Here is a 16,957-nt window from a genome sequence, read left to right on the forward strand (position 1 = left end):
AATCCATGAGTCAGATAAAACAGTATTTAATCCAACAATGCTAGTAAGCAATGCAATGTGAATTGAAGGTTAAGGCTGAGTCCCACAGCTGCACTTAGGCAGTATTTCACCTTAATGAGATTACCTTCCAAGACCCCTGGGGTCTAAAGAAATTAGTAGCATTTAGTGATCTTCTTCAGCGATAGCTCTGTCTTTTGAAAATTAAAATTGATTCTTATTGTCTTGACATGTGAAGATCCAGAATGTGCCCTTTGACCTTGTATGTCTAGGGGAACTGACAGCAGATGTGGAAGCAAAAGTATCACCATGAGCTCATGTATCACCATGAGCAGATTGTGTGTCTCAGGGCCCCAAACGCGGAGGAGGGTGATAGAAAATGGGTGCGCTCTACCAGGTTCTAGGGGAGCGCAGCTTGGGCTGCAAGCCCATTACTGTGAAGAGAAAAATCGAGGCTCAATGGTAAACCTTGCTTGAGAATATGTATGCAAATTCCCCCCACCCCCCGTATTTCCAGCATCTTAGTTGGTGGAGAGGGGAGAAGGAAGTTTAAAAAAGAAAGGAAAGGAAGTGGAATGAGGCTGGATGTTTTGAATGTGGGAGGGAAAAGGGAAGGAAGTGGGTTGGTTTGGATAGATTGAGCATAAAAAGAAGTAGGGTCCATCTGTAAAAAAGTGGGATGGCTTGCTGTTGTGCTTCAAGCATTGCCTGCGGGTGGCGCTGTGGGTTAAACCACAGAGCCTAGGACTAGGCGATCAGACGGTCGGCGGTTCCCTTTACCTTTACCTTTTATATGGGGTGTCTAGCTCTTGTGAGATTGTCTGGAGCCAATTTGCTTGTACGATATGCAACCAATGCAGACATGGCCAGCTACGAATATAATATCAGGCAGTCAGAAATGCAAAGAGCACAAGTAATGGGAACTAAAATAGACTAATCAATCCTTCCGTTTTTCAAATAGACAAGGATTGGAAGGGTGCCTTTGTCTGTTTAACTGCTGTTTTTGTTCCACACAATCATCTTCCTCTATGATGCATTGACATGAAGAATGTACTTTTCCCATCACAAATGCAGTTAGGAGCAAACCTGATATATTTTTGCTTTAAAAGTTGTGTTTGAGGGCCATTCAAATGAAAGTCGGGTAGGTTAAAAAAAGAAAGAAAGCCAAAATAATATACACTGAAATGGGAGCTTCTGACTATCATATTTAGAGCTAATACTTTTTCTTACTCCACGTCACATTGGCAGGTAACCCTGAAGGTTTTTCAGTTTGACTTGCTTATTTTAATATCTGGTAATATTTAATTTGTAGGATAATGCTTTCTTGGCACATCCGTGTTTTCTCTCTGACTCTGGAAGACTGGTCTGTATATGTAAGTGGATTTAGGAGGAACTAGTGCCCCAGTCTTGTTAGAGAGATACTTCCAACAATCCAGTCTTGTGTGAAAACATTCACAAGCCAACTCTCAAAAGACCAGAAACTGTCTAACTTTATTTATTCTAGGTAAGCCTTGCAATCAATAATTTTATTTTTCCTTCCGCTTGTGGACTTGGATAGCTTTTAAAGCATTGGGAAGTTCTTCATGTAAACATACTGCCAAACCAATTTACCTGGAGTTGCCAAGCTTTAAAAACCATGTGAGCTGTTGTGTGTATACACCAAATGTGTATACATCACACATTATATGTGCATACACCATATTTTTAAACATGTTACCCTGAAAAAGAATGCCAAGAACTGTAGTTTACCCCTCACAGGGTCATCAGCACCCTGAAACTACAGTTCCCAAGATTCATGAGGTGTTTGCTTTAAATGTGTGTAATGTATACAGCCATCAGCCATGTAAACAACATACAAATAGTGCTATGCACTTAGAAGAACGCAGTATAACTCTGGAATGTGAGGGTTCTTTCCTATACAGTTGTACTTTGGATCCCGAACGCCTTCCAATTCAAACGTTTTGGCTCCTGAACGCTGCAAACCCGGAAGTGAGTGTTCCAGTTTGCAAACGTTCTTTGGAACCCAAACGTCCGACGCGGCTTCCGATTGGCTGCAGGACTTCTGAGGTACAACTGTATTTGTAACCCTCAGCCTCCAAACTTTTACATATACTTCAGCGGGATTAATTCAGAGCAAGTGTTTCAATACTATGTTTTAAAATCCTTCTTTTAGGAAAAATGAGTTTATTTTTCTCTCGAAGTCATTTTCAATTGCCTTTGTTTTAGTTCCATTTTCCAGCTCGCAATTTATTTTCTTCTGGTGCTCAGCGTGCAAAGGTTTAAGATTAAGGCTGTGCATATTTCCGTCTAAAAACAGAATGAAAAATTAAGCTATATTTTGCAGGCAGACGTAGCTATTGATAGATGTCTCAAAGAAATTAGAAACCAGCATGCTTTACCTCAGCCAGACAGAGTGATATTTATATTTGTTATAAAAAGCTATTTCATGAGGAGCATGTATTAAACTGAGCACATGGCTGTACCGTTCAGAATTGGCTGAAGAATCCTAAGTGCATTTATAAGGAAGTCCCACTAATTTCAGTAGAACTTTCACCAGTTAAAATGCATTTAAGATGACACATTGTGAGCTGCAACCTTAAATGTACTTGTTAGGGAATAAAGCATGGCCGATAATCGGGGATAATGGGAGTTATAGCCCAACAACATCTGGCCACAGCTTTCCCATTCCTCCCCTAGTCTAAGAGTCATGGCTAGCTACCAATACTTTGGTCAATGCTTTCCTATCTGTTAAGTTGTGGGTGAACATATCAGACGACACAGCAATTCTTCAAATAGCTCTTCTTTATTCAGATGCCAGAACAGAACTAACTGAGGAGCTCAGTCAGCCTGCTTATATAGAGCTCCAGAACAATTGTAACTGTTGCAACTTTCTAAAACTATCCAATCACAGAACGTCACTTTTCGATCCTTCATTTGCATACAAACTATCCAATCACTGAACGTCACTTTCGATCCTTCATTTGCATAACTATCTACAGTATCCCCCTGCTGGCCCAGGGTGAGAACTTCAGTACATAACACCCCTCCCCACCGAGATAAGGCGTTAGTTACAATCGTAATGGTTTCCTTATATACAGCACTACACGTAATGGTTCAGTTAGGCACAAAAGCATATCAGTTATATTTCACATACGTAGACCAACAGTGATACATGTCCAACAACATAGTCCTTTAAAAAATTTGGGCGCTTGGAAACTCTGCCAGACCGCCAGGGACTGGTAGCCAAGTCCGGGGGGGGGGGCCACACAATTCCTGCTGAGGCTGTGGTGCAACCCTAGGTGGCGTTGAAACCAAGTCCCCTGGATCCGCTGCTGTGGGTGGAACCTCCACAAGTGGAGTTGGCGGAATGTCAAGCATGGCAGTGGTCTGAGTCTGTGGTAAGTCTGGCAGACCCTCTGAAGCAGCTTGGTTCGGCTCCATGTCGGCAGTTTGCGAGAGAGGTGTATGTGGAGCCTCACCATCTGTAAGTGTCTGTTCCGGAGCCACGAGCGCAGTTGGGGGCACCACGGTAGTATCCAAGTCCCCAACCCTGCGCCTAAGCTGGTCTATGTGCCAGCGCCACAAGCGTCCGTCTTCGAGTGCCACCTGGTACGAGTGAGGTCCAGTGACTCCCACTACTGTGGCTGGCACCCAAGGAATGTCCCCCACATAGTTCCGGGCAAAGACCTGGTTTCCTGGAACAAATGACCGTGGCGCGTTGGCACAGCCTGGGGGTTCGGCCACGGCAAAGTCCGGGTGCAGCCAGTCGAGCGGGGACCCGAGGCGGCGGCCCATAAGCAGTTCAGCAGGACTCCGCCCTGTGGCCGCATGAGGGGTGATGTGTTGCACGGACAAGTATTCGGCGACCTGCTCGTGCCAGTCTCCCCAGTCCAGGCGCGCCAGTGCCTCTTTTGCTGAGTGCACCATTCTCTCCGCTTGCCCGTTGCTGGATGGATGAAATGGTGCCGTTAGGGCATGGCGAATGCCCAGTCCCAAAAGATACCGCTCAAAAGTGCCTGATGTGAACTGTGGTCCGTTGTCGGAGACAAGGACATCAGGACACCCATGCGTCGCAAAGAGGCCTTGCAGCACCCGGATGACGACCTCGGTAGTGGTGGAGGGCATCAGGGCCACCTCCAGCCATTTGGAATAGGCGTCCACCACTACCATAAAGGTCCGGCCGTGAAAGGGGCCGGCCAGATCGATGTGCACCCTCGACCATGGTGTCTTGGGCATCTCCCAGGTGTGTTCCTTAGCTGCCGGTGGTGCAGGCCTCGATTCTTGGCACGCTTGACAGGCGGACACCCAGGCAGTGATGGCATCGTCCATGTTAGGCCACCAGACGTAACACCGAGCCAACGCCTTCATTTTGACGATTCCCGGGTGGCCAACGTGCAGAGCCTCTAGGACACGTTGACGGAGTCTTTGGGGAATCACGACGCGGTCTCCCCATAGCAGACAGCTGCAATGAGCCGAGAGTTCATGTTGTCTGGTTGCGAACGGTTGGAACTCCGATGCAAAAGGCCCTTGTGGCCACCCCCTCCACACCCAGTTGAGCACACGGCTGATGGTGCGATCCTGGGCAGATGCGGAGGCCACAGTGGCAGCTGATACAGGCGCTGCCGGAAGATCCTCAATCAGGAGGAGCGATGAAGCAGGAGCCGGGTCTTCCACAAACGCTGGAAGAGGGCAACGGCTGAGGGCGTCGGCATGGCCCATCGATTTCCCCAGGCGATGGATGAGCCGGTAGTGGTAGGCAGCCAGGAAAACAGTCCATCGCAGCATGCGCAGCGAGAGGACCGGTGGAGTTGGACGATCACCGGCGAGGAGGCCCAGGAGCGGCTTGTGGTCAGTGATGAGGTCAAAAGTCCTACCGTAGAGGTATTCATGGAACCTCTTCACTCCAGCCACAAGTGCCAGTGCCTCCTTGTCGAGCTGGCTGTAATTCCGTTCCGTTGGAGATAGTGTCCTGGAAAAGTAAGCGAGTGGTGCTTCTCTTCCGTCTGGAAAACGGTGACTAAGGACAGTGCCGATGCCAAAAGGTGAGGCGTCGCAGGCAAGGACCAGCAGCCTGGCTTCACTGTACTGTACCAGCACACTGTCCGATGAAAGGAGAGCTTTGACCGTGTTGAAGACGGCCGTCTCCCGATGACCCCAGGACCAAGGCATCTTTGTGCTGAGGAGTCGGTGAAGAGGCTCAGCCACCGTGGCTTTGTGGGGCAGGAACATGTTATAAAAGTTCAGCAGCCCCAGGAACGCCTGCAACTCCGTCTTGTTCTTTGGGATGGGGGCCTGCTGGATAGCGCGGATCTTGGATGTGGTCGGGTGAAGGCCGGAGGCGTCAATAAGATAGCCCAGGAACTCCACCTGTGGAATGGCGATCTGGCACTTCTCCCTCTTTACTTTGAGCCCGGCCTCCTGGAACCTGGTCAGCACGGCACGGAGGCGCTCGAACAGCTGCTGGTGTGAGTCTGCGGACACCAAGACGTCATCAAAATACGGTACCACGCCCGGAAGCACTTGCAGGAGACGCCCCATAAGGCTTTGGAAAATGCCAGGAGCCACACTCACCCTGAACTGCAACCGGCAGCAACAGAATGCCCCTTGGTGGGTGACGATCGTCTGGGCTTCAGCAGTGGCATCATCGACGGGCAGTTGTTGATAGGCTTGGGCAAGGTCCAGCTTAGCGAAGACCTTACCCTCACCCAGGGAATGCAGCAGGTGTTGGACAACGGGAACCGGATAAGCGTGCTGCTGAAGTGCCTTGTTGATCGTGCACTTGTAGTCAGCACAGATTCTCACCGATCCGTCTGGCTTGACAGGCGTGACGATGGGGGTTTCCCACTTGGCGTGGTCAACCGGCTCCAAAACTCCCTGGGCGATCAGCTTGTCCAGTTGTTCGTCCACCTTAGCCTTGAGAGCAAAGGGAACCCGGCGTGGCTTTAGCTTGATGGGGGCGACTTGTGGATCAAGGCTAAAGGAGATGGGCGTACCTGTATATTGCCCCAACGTGCCGTCAAAAACCTTGGCAAAGTCTTTGACCAGACCCTCAGTCTCTGCGTTAGAGATGCAGTTGATGCCGGTGACTTCCAGGCCGAGGGCATCAAACCAGTCTAGTCCTAGGAGGCTTGGCCGTTGACCTTCGACCACCACCAGTCGGAGCAGGCCCAAAAAATCCTTGAAGGCGATCCGGAACCGGCCAACGCCTACCACGGGAATGTCGTTTCCCTGGTAGTCTCTCAGGTGTACACGGCGAGAGTCGAGTTGCCTTTTGGACACTCTGGGTACCAGTCTTTTGATGGTGCTCCAAGACACGATGGACAGGGCAGACCCGGTGTCGATCTCCATGTCACATGGAGCTCCTTCAATGAGCACTGTGACGTTCAGCTTGCGTCGCATAGGCGAGTTGGTTTGGCCAATCGTGGTTCCAGATGGGCAGCGGCAGTTGGTGAGAGCGAAAGAGCTTTCCTTGGCAGACTGGAGTGAAGACTTGGCCTTGCGAGTCGGTGAAGGGGGTGTCAGACGGAGCTGATCGGCAGACCTTAGCGATGTGGCCCCTTCTGGAACATGTCCGACAGATGGCGTCTCTGAATCGACACTTGGCACGGGAATGGTTGCCTCCGCAGCCGGCACATTCCGGTTGGCCCTTGGACTTCTGTTGGAACTTCCTGCGCTCCCGCTTTGCCTGGTGCACGTCATCGTCTTCACTGGAGGATGCCTCATCACTGCTGGCCTCTTTGTGATGCACTGGAACTGGCTTCCTAGCAAGACGCGGGCTGCTGGCCTTGCGAATCTCCTGGGCGGAGTGTTCAGCAGCTTCCGAGGCCACAGCCTCCTCAATGGCTTTCTGCAGCGTGAGGTCTGGCTTGGCGAGGAGACACCGTTGCAGATGGATGTCCCGGACCCCGCAGACGATTCGATCCATCAGGGCATCGTCTAAGTCTCGGAACTCGCAGTGCATTGCAGCCTGTCACAGGGCGGTGGTGTAGTTGTTGATTGACTCCCCCTCTGCCTGGTTCCGGTGGTAAAACGCATGGCGGGCAGCAATCTTGGACGGCTTTGGCGCGTAGTGGTTGTGGAACTTCTCTTGGATCATGTCCCACGTGTTGCCTGGACTGCTTCAGGCGCAACCAATGCTCGCGCCGTCTCAAACACCTCAGGCCTACAGAGGCTGAGGAATAGGCCCCGCTTCCGCTCCTTTGATACTTCTGTCAGCTCGTTGGCTTGGAGGTAGCAGTCGAACCGAGCGAGGTAGGAGTCCCATGATTCAGAGGCTGGCGCAAACGGCGGTTAGAGGCACAAGTGAAGTCATGATTCCGATGCCGGCGTGAAGGGCGATGGATGGAACACCGTGCTCTAGCCAGAACAGTCAGCTCTGAATTGGTTCTGTTCAGTGATTTCGCTCAGTGATTCAGCTCAGTGATTCAGCTCTGCTCAGAGGGTGGCTGCATCTGGCTGTGCTCTGATGTCCATCAATCCCATCCTCGTCGCCAGTGTTAAGTTGTGGGTGAACATATCAGACGACACAGCAATTCTTCAAACAGCTCTTCTTTATTCAGATGCCAGAACAGAACTAACTGAGGAGCTCAGTCAGCCTGCTTATATAGAGCTCCAGAACAATTGTAACTGTTGCAACTTTCTAAAACTATCCAATCACAGAACGTCACTTTTCGATCCTTCATTTGCATACAAACTATCCAATCACTGAACGTCACTTTCGATCCTTCATTTGCATAACTGTCTACAGTATCCCCCTGCTGGCCCAGGGTGAGAACATCAGTACATAACACTATCTTTGTGCTTTTTTACATTATATATAGTTAATAAATACAAAGCCAACAGCTTATAAAATATGTGGAGAATAACAGTAGCAAATACAAAAAGATGTGTGATAAAAAGAGCAGAAGGAAAAACTCGTGTTACTGTCTTCTCTTGCTTCCTTGAGTGGTGAGAAGTTCCAGGGGCAGCACTATGGGATTCATTTTTCTTTTGACAAGAGACCACTGCAGACAAATGGTGCGTTTGTAGTATTCCTTCCAATTATAAATATACAAGCAGAACTCAGTGGAGGCAGACAGGTGCTCCTTTAGCGGGCAACACAGCTGCTAATTCTGCATGATTCCCAGAGAGCAGCTGCTGCTGCTGCCCTCTCCAAGGCTGCAGCACCTCTGTTTAGCTAACTCCAGCTGCCTCTTCTCAAAATTCAAACTGCAAAATGCTTTATTTTACCTAGCACAATCTGCACTGCGCTGTCTCCAATTCCAACCCAATTGGGGATTTTCCCATTCAGGGAACCATCCACTGGTACTGAGAACTGTTAAGGTTCTTAAGTCTCTGACAACCACCATGTGACAGTTCAGACAACTCATTGTGGCAAAACTCACCTAACGTCATTGCCCCTTCCAAACAAGGTTGGCTGCCATTACTGAAATGGATCACACTTGCAAGTTTCCTGAGGAAAAGAAAATTAGACAAGTTAACAAGAATCAAGAGCACACAGGATAATACATAGTTGACCAATTATATATTTAGAAATGTGTTTCTTTTCCTTCAGGTCAGATTCCCTTTAGTGAATGAAAGACAGCATGTACCCCTTACACAAAGCCGTTGCCCCCAAACTTGGGCACATGCTTGCACAAGATCGATTTTTCTTCAGATAGCAAGCTTCTGTTCTGTCACTCACCAACATAAATTAGAATTTCTCCGACAATGGGCTCTCCTCATTATGTCATCAAATTTCTAAAATGGAGTTTCACTAACAAGTAAGCTTCTGGAGGTCCTTTCTTAACCTGAAACTGTTCTTAACCTGAGGTACCACTTTAGCTAATGGGGCCTCCTGCTGCGTCACCACACAATTTCTGTTCTCATCCTGAAGCAAAGTTCTTAACTATTTCTGGGTTAGCGGAGTCTGTAACTTGAAGCATCTGTAACCTGAAGCGTCTGTAACCCAAGGTACCACTGTACAGGCATTCAACAATCAACTTGTTTTTCTTCCTCTCTGCTGATCTTGACTATACAAATGCTTGGCATTTAAAACCTGCAGGACATTTATTCCTAAGTACTGTAATGTAGCCTCAAGCCCAACCCTTCTGCAGTAGGGAGGTTATAAAAAATAATAACCCTACTAAAAAAAAACCACCACTGCAAAAATGCATTTCCCCCTATTGGCCACAAAAAGTTTTATTTGTCTGTGAATTCTGCTTAGGCCTCCTTTCAAAATGCCAATGTAGTTCCAGGTGTGTTTTTTTAGATGTCACTTTCCCAACAGCATCTTTTGTCATGGTTGACAGGTACGTTTATTTTTGTTCTAATAGAGGAATTCTCACCAGTCTCAAATATGAGGACTCAGAAAGATGATGATGATGATAATCATTTATTATTTATACCCTGCCCATGTGCCTGGGTTTCCCCAGCCACTCTGGGCAGCTTCCAACAAAGTATTAAAATACAGTAATCCAGTAATAAAATACAGTAATGATAGCGTACTCTATTCAAATTATTAAAAATGTGTTCATGGTCAGCCAACACTATATACTTTATGATTTGTACTTCTGTTTGCAGAACAAATTTGTGTTCGTAGAGACTCCTGCTTAGGGTTGCCATATTCCCAAAAGTGAAATGGGGGGGGAATACTCCTGCTACTCTAGGCATATATTCATGAAAGTTCCAGTAAATTTTTTCCCGTTAAGATGATTACCGGTATTTGCGGGGGTCTTTCTATCCTAGGCCCAGAAATGGGTGGGTGGGGGGGAGAAAAATATTCCTTATTACTGGCAATAAAGAGTCAAGGTGCACCGGGATTTCTTCACGTTGTGAACGCTCAGCTGTCGTGTGTAGGGAATCCCAGAAGCATCTACATCACTCAGAATGCAGAACCCTGACTGGCAGTGGACCAAGATCCAAAACTAATTCCTTAAGCCAGGTTGCCTTTTCACTTGCTTCTTTTGAAACAGCAGACCCTAATACCACATGACAAACTCCATAACCTCCAACATTTATCCCATTAAAATAGGGACACCCTAAGGAAAAGTGGGACATTCTGGGATCAAATCAGAAACTGGGACGGCTTCTCTAAATCAGGGATGTCCCTGGAAAATAGGGACGCTTGGAGGGTCTGCAGCTGTTAGAGCAATCCTATACAGTACATGACTATTCAGAAGCTGAGTTCAATGGGATTTGGTAGAAGGCAGATCATTGGTCCGTATTGTAAACACAGACCAGCAGCTGCTCTTCAGGGTTTGAGATGGGGGGACATTCCCAGTCCTCCTTAGAGTTGTCAGGGATTGAACCTGGGACTTTTTGCATGCTGGGCATGTCCTCTACCACTGACCTATGCTCTTTATTCCCAGGTTTGTAGTCTAAGTGGCATGTGGATTCAGTTTGCTTCTAAAGGTGAACCTACCTGATCTGCACTTTCTGCACTTTCTGAATCAATATGCAAACTGAAACACAGTTACCCCTCAAAATTTGCATAGCTCTGAATTTTTGCAATAATGTACAGTCCTCCAGCAAAATAATGCGTACAAAAATGAATATAACAGGGTAAGGGCTGAAACAAAATCCATGCATTATTGAGAGGAACATACAAAAATGCATTTTATTAGGGGAAACTGTATATTAAAATGTGCTAATAATAAAAAATAATATATTTATATTTAATATATTTATATATTTATATGCTGCCCATCTGCCCCAGCCACTCCCTATACAGGGCTTCTAAGTGTTTATTTTCTTGACATCTGGCAGGAGAAATTCAACACTAAAATGCTGGTGGATTTTCACAAGGACTTTTTATCAAAACACTGATGTAGAAATGTTGAGAACTAAACTTTGCAAAGCAGGAAAAATGAAAAACTCAGAGAAACCAAACCTTACCTATTTGCTTATTCCTGGCTATCATGCACTTGATTCGTCTGAGAGATTACTGAGAAAATGCGTGTATCTTTTTTTGATGTAAGACTGAAGTGTGCCTCTAATTTACTTTAATGCGAGAACTATCTGCAGTTAGGGACGCGGGTGGCACTGTGGGTTAAACCACAGAGCCTAGGACTTGCCGATCAGAAGGTCGGTGGTTTGAATCCCCGTGACAGGGTGAGCTCCCGTTGCTCAGTCCCTCCTCCTGCCAACCTCGCAGTTCGAAAGCACGTCAAAGTGCAAGTAGATAAATAGGTACCGCTCCGGCGGGAAGGTAAACAGCGTTTCCGTGCGCTGCTCTGGTTCTCCAGAAGCGGCTTAGTCATGCTGGCCACATGACCCAGAAGCTGTACGCCAGCTCCCTCAGCCAATAAAGCCAGATGAGCGCTGCAACCCCAGAGTCGGCCACGACTGGACCTACTGGTCAGGGGTCCCTTTATCTTTTTATTTTGCAGTTATCCAGTTTGAAAAATGCTGTTCTGTAGTATTCTGTACAGTATTGCAAATTAGGCAAGTGCCCTTACTATTTTGTTTTACCACCATGCATACTATTTAACAGCTGGTTCTTTTCTTATAAATTGTAGACCATTACACGAAACAAAACTTCCTGCATTAGCAGAACTCTAGGAGCAAAACAATCTTAAGGCATTTGATCAGAAATTAGGCTACTCTGCCAAAGACAAATGGATTTTGTCACTCTGGCACTTCAGGAAAATCAGAGCATTTTGCAGTCTTTCCAGCTGTGCGGTCTCTACCTAGTGTTGAGGCCTCAGAAGGGAGGTTAATAAAGGAACATATGGTATGTGTACAATTTGCACAGTGTCCACAAAACTCGCACCATAATTTTGACAATGCAGGAAGCCTATTAGATTTATAGGTTTAATGTTGAAATACCCTGGGGCCGAAGTAGGATTTTAAATAGGCTGGGGTTTCCATGGTTTATGTGAAGCACAGAAACAACTAAAGGTTGCAGGAGACTCTCTTGCAGGGGTAATGCTTTGTAATGGAGACTCCTTTCAGCTCCTTAAAGATTCTGCCTCCCGGAAAGCTGCGCTTTTCAAGTGCTGTGTGTGGTTATTTTTGGCAAAGTATATGGGGAGCTTTTGGTTTTCCAAGTGCAGTTATTTTTGCAGACTGCAGTTATAAACTTTATAGAATTAGAGCTGGTTTAATCTTATCCATACAAACATTTTTCATTGCACATACCGTAAGCAGGTTTGCTCCCTCCACCACCTGCTTTCTGATGCTGTGCAACAATTTCTGCTTGTGCAATGGGACTCCCCACGCATGTATCACACCCTCCTCAGAGGGTTAGGGGAACTCCTAGAACAGATTGAGGGCATACACAAGCAAAAATCATTGCACTCTTAGAATCAGTGACTTAGCACTGCATGGGATTCCACCTTATATGTATATTTTATCAGGAATAATTTCATATCTAAAAATGCTGATATTATATTTTAACTGAAACCTCTGTCCTGCAACTTCTAGTGTGCTAGGCTTAGGAAAGCCAAATGAACTTTTTTACACAAGACAAGTCCTCTATTTGAAAGACTGTCTGGGGATAGTTTTCTATTTGAAAGGTTCTCTAGCCCAAATGTGGTTTAAAGATAATTATAAGAAGGGAAGCCTTAGTGGTTAGCACCTGGACAGCCATGGTGAGATGTACTCTGTTTCTATTAGAGAAATTATTTCTGCATTTGCATCTCTCAATAAGTAAACTGGTATATGCAAATTGTATTCGAAACTACATCTTTTGGGGTGATGTGTAGGTGGCCACATATAAGTACTGTCTCCTCTGATTCTGGAATAAAATATATGCATGCAACCTGAATGAACACATGTGAAACTAATATAGACCAGAAATAGATTTGAACCTTTTTTCCTAACTAAACTGCAAATGCAAGGTCAAGAAACCCCTGGTATACCTTTACATTGTTTCTACAAACCGCACCCAAGGTAAGCATTTTAGTTCTTAGCTTCTATATTTAAAAAATGAAATTGACATTCAGGATCAGTCTTTCATTGTGTAGCATGATGGTATGTGAATCTGATGTATCTGTTTCATATTGAATATGAAATATTTACAAAGTTACACCCTCATCTTATGGGGGATTTCATTTTCCTTATATAAATCCTGTCAGTGAAAAGGGTTGCAAAAAACAGAAGCCCTTATAAGAAACAATGTCTGAGTAATATGAAAGCCATCTTATGAGTAAAGTGGGGGGAAGCATAACTCAGGGCTTCTGAAGGGGTGTGTGTGTGTGTGTGTGTGTGTGTGTGGTCCATCTTAAATGGAACAAGCCTGTGTTCCCCAGATGTTCACTTTGTCTTGCCTTTGACAGGTTTACAATACTGTATTTAGTTCTTTTTCTATTGTAAAATAAAGGTGCCATTTCATCACTCTGTTGTGCTGTGTAGAACTCTTTAAAAGCACAGAATGTCAGAGAAGTCACTGAAGACCTTCAGCAAGCCATGTTCTGAAAGGAATAACTTATCTCTTCCAGAACTCCAGAGGGCCAATTCACTATTTACACAATGGTTTTCCCAGTGAACATTCTAGGGTTATCTAATGCACAGCCTGTGACTATCCAGTCCCAAAAGTTTTTTTTTGTGACTCCTCAATTTGTCATTTTAAAAATGCGATAATAATAATAATGCAACTGCTTCAGTGGGTTATATGCTGTGATGCCAAAAAAAGTCTGTGTTTTTGTTAATGTGCTGAATGCTCCTATATGTCCCATGCTGTGATGTCAAGTTTTTTTTTTGTGGCCCTCCAAGGCCCCCACCCTAACTTGTCTATTAAATTGTTTCTTTCTGAATGCTCTCATGTGCTTGCCCTGTTTTGATGCCAAAATTACATTTACTGACCACTCCTGTGTCCCCTGCAATGATTCTGATACTATAACTTTTTAATGACTACCCCTTCTTCTTCCTCCTCCTTTGGTGATCACTCGTAGCCAAGTAAGATTGTCCTCCAAGAACATGGTCTTAACAGTGAGTCCTTAAGTGACTCTGGAGGCCAATTCTAGATCCACATGTCCTTCCACAGTGGGTACATAGGTTTCCAGGCAGGAGTTGAGGGTTAGCCAAATGTGCCTTCCTCTTAGCTCATTTCTCCTTTTTGCCCTGAGTTCATGCTTCTTCGAAGTACATGACACCTTTGGTAAAGGCTGTTCTCCAATTGGAGCACTTGCAGGCCAGTGTTTCCCAGTTATCAGTGCTTATGTTACATTTTTTTAGATGTGCCTTGAGAGCGTCTGTAAACCTCTTTAGTTGTCCACCAGTATTTCGCTTTCCATTCTTGAGTTGGGAATAGATTAGTTGCTTTGGAAGACAATAATCGGGCAGCCACACAACATGACCAGTTCAACAAAGTTGTTGTTGAAGAATCATTGCTTCAACAATGGTGATATTTGTTTGTTCCAGTACACTGGCATTAGTTCAGCTGTCTTCCCAAGTGATGTGTTAATTTTTCGGAGACACCGTTGATGGAATCTTTCGAGGAGTTGGAGATGGCGTTTCTAAGTGGTTCATGTTTCACAAGCGTACAGTAAAGTTGGTAGCACATTAGCTTTGTATGACTACCCCAATCCCCTCATGAGTGTATCATTTAAAAACAATGAATTCCTATGTTCCAACCATACAAGTATTTATATGCCACTCCCAATCCATGCCGAATGGTAGCAAAATTCCAGAGGGTTCCAGGTGCTCATCCAGGGTTGTGATCCATGCTGTCAGTGTATGTTAGGTATGAATGAGAAAAAAGAAAGTAAGTCCTGAGACGCAGGGTAGATACCCCCTTTCAACTTTCCCTGTTCCACAACGTTTAGTTCCAGTAAAAAAAAAATAATAGTAAGCTGAGGGACATAGTGTGATGATTCTGGCTGCGGTTTTAAATACAGTACACACACAATATGAGCACCATCTAGTGGAGACAGTGAATATCTGTTTAAACAAACTCCCATATCCAGTTCCTGCCTTTTTGTCCTTGATATACTTCAAGGAACCCACCACAAAGGATATACTATTTTCTTGATGCGTGATATTGGAGTCTACACTTGTCAGAAATGACTGGGGCATAAAAGACCCTCCCCCAAAAAAACCCAAAATAGGGGCCCATTAGATTCATGTTTTGCTTAAAATGGAACAAAACAGGTTATGACTACACATCATGTGTTCTAACACTGAGCAGCTTTCCTCATCCTGGTGCACTCCAATTTGCTGAGGTCGATGCGACTTGTAGTCCAAGATATCTGAAGGGCACCAGGTTGGGGAAGGCTGCCTTGGACCAATGCAACTTCATCAGTGCACCAAAGCAAAGGGATTCTCAGTTGGTGCTGCAGTGCTCCAGTTATCAGATTCACCTACTATTCCTTGATTTGGCAAAATACAAGCCCAAGTCAACATTTTAAAAATAGTATAAGGCAGTGTTATCAGATAACTTTCTATTTACCTTTTGAAAAGGCTTTCCTTTTCAATTCTTATATCAGTCCCCACCCGAACCTATATTGACCAAACAATTCTGTTGATCTTCCCACTATTATATCAACTGTTTGCCCCAGCAGCGTTCCTCACTAAAGTTTCTATGCCTTAACAGTCTGCATGGCACAGAAATGGCCAACTGGACATTCCCCACAACAAGGCTGTGAAAGGGAAATATTGGGACTTACTATACATTCGTTTTCTTTGGGGAATGAAGGGTATCCATGGATATATGGGATCCAATGCCATGCACCTGAGAGTTCTCAAATAACTCAAATGTGAAATTGCTGATCTTCTAAAAGGTGAGAAGGTTGGGGGTCTTCTAAACACTTATAAAACATCCTGTCAATCCAACTGCAAATACAGGTCAGGACACTGTTATCTCCCTATTGCTGGGGCCTGAATGTGGAGACCTGTGAGGGAATGGCTAGTCACAAACAAAATCCAATTTATACTGCAGATTAATTGCTGAGACCGAAAGAGGAATTTACAACAATCCTGCAAAGTAGTACAGTGTTGAAGTCCCTCCGACTCCCTAGTGGTAGAAAGGCAACGCTGGGTGAAGGGCTTGCAAAGCTGATCATAGCAGAAGCCCCGGTGGAAGGAGTGAGTGGCTGTCTGCACTGGAGGCAAGTTGTGTAATCAAAGCCATCACCCTAATCCTGTTTTCCTCCTTCTTCCCTGACCCCAAAGCAGTTTTATGAGAGGGCATATTCCAGCCCACGGGAATCTTTCAGTCTTACTAATACCAATGTGTCAGCCTCCTTTCACAAGTTTCCATTAAGGAAAGAGTGGTTTGATCTCTTTAATTGTTGTGAAGGAGTAATTTTAGCCTTAGGCCAGGTATTTGATCTCTTTTTTTATTGTTGCGAAGGAGTAATTTTAGCCTTAGGCCAGGTATTTGGCGATGCTGACTGGGACTGATAGGAGTTGCAACATTTGTAGGGCAGCAGATTTGCCAAGTTGGTGACTCCCAGCTCCTCCTCACTGCTTCTTATTTTCTGATCATTGCTGGTTTGCCTTTCCAGCACCCCAGGGTGCAGCAAATTACTGTAGTCAATTGCATTGCAGATGCTCTTGTGTCAACTTGATGCAGATATTTCTCGCCTTCACTTCCGAGAAGCCCAAAACGAGCATTAAAAGTCAAAACGGAAATCGCCAGCGCGTGTAAGTCTACACTTTTTTTAATAGATCTACGACTCCACCTAGTTTCCCCTTTCGCGCCTTTTTTTCTCCCCTACGTTCCTTCAGGCCTCTGCGTCCCAGCAACCGTTACACTGTCACTTTTAAAACAGCACTCTGCTTTTCTTCTGGCCCTGCGGGTAAAGCGATTGGCTAGCCAAAGCAGGCCGCGATTGGTCAAGCGACGGAGCAGGGTGGGGCCGATTCGTAGTTCCTTTTCTTCCATCCGTCTCCTGTTGGCGGCGGGCTTTAAGCTTTCCAGCCAGGCCTCTACCGTTGCACGCGCGCGTTTCTGCGAGGACCCTTCCGAGCTGTCTTAGCCACCCGCCTGAGCCCAAAAGAACAAGGGAGGCAGGGAGGCAGCGATTTTGCTTGCACC

At 45.7% G+C, this 16,957-nt stretch overlaps 1 protein-coding gene across 2 annotated transcripts in view; it reads right to left on the reverse strand.

Moving 5' to 3' along the window:
* The window catches only part of KANK4 (KN motif and ankyrin repeat domains 4), a 64,805-nt gene extending 48,690 nt beyond the window's left edge, over positions 1–16,115 (reverse strand). For both annotated transcript variants that reach the window (XM_081011742.1, XM_081011738.1), the window contains exons 1-2: positions 15,585–16,115; positions 8,382–8,449 (exon numbers count right to left, since the gene is read on the reverse strand). The gene's annotated coding sequence lies outside the window, so the exon portion shown is untranslated. The remainder of the gene's footprint in view (positions 1–8,381; positions 8,450–15,584) is intronic.
* Between the last annotated feature and the right edge of the window lie 842 nt (positions 16,116–16,957).

The sequence above is a fragment of the Podarcis pityusensis genome (genome assembly GCF_964106645.2).
Source record: "Podarcis pityusensis genome assembly, chromosome: 6".
NCBI lineage: Eukaryota > Metazoa > Chordata > Lepidosauria > Squamata > Lacertidae > Podarcis > Podarcis pityusensis.